At 73.8% G+C, this 305-nt stretch overlaps 1 protein-coding gene across 1 annotated transcript in view; it reads right to left on the bottom strand.

Annotated features, from left to right (window-relative positions):
- EVA1B (eva-1 homolog B (C. elegans)) overlaps positions 1-305 on the bottom strand; it is a 9,320-nt gene that overhangs the window by 1,183 nt on the left and 7,832 nt on the right. The gene's annotated exons all lie outside the window — the stretch shown is intronic.

Raw genomic sequence — 305 nt, 5'->3', positions numbered from 1 at the left:
GGGGTGGGGGTGGGGGGGTTGTCCTTCCTCGGGCGCGGGCGCCCCAACAACCTAAGGGACCGGGGAGTGAGCCGCAGGAGGCTCCGCCTCCTAGTGGGGTCCCCAAAAGAAGCCTGCTTTTGCCGTCCGAGAAGCGCGATGGAGGAGGGAGACGCGGGCGCCTTCCCACTCCCTGGGCGGGCTCCGGGAAGGGAAGCCGCCTCCCTCTTCCATCCCGCCCGCCCCGTGGGGATCCCCCGGCCCGGAGGCCGGGGCTCACTCACCGTCAACGCCCCGCTTCCCTGCTGCCCGGCCCCGGCGCGTCC

The sequence above is a fragment of the Bison bison genome, unplaced genomic scaffold, assembly GCF_000754665.1.
Source record: "Bison bison bison isolate TAMUID 2011002044 unplaced genomic scaffold, Bison_UMD1.0 scf7180017864158, whole genome shotgun sequence".
Lineage (NCBI taxonomy): Eukaryota > Metazoa > Chordata > Mammalia > Artiodactyla > Bovidae > Bison > Bison bison.
This window is presented reverse-complemented; position numbering and strand designations above follow the sequence as displayed.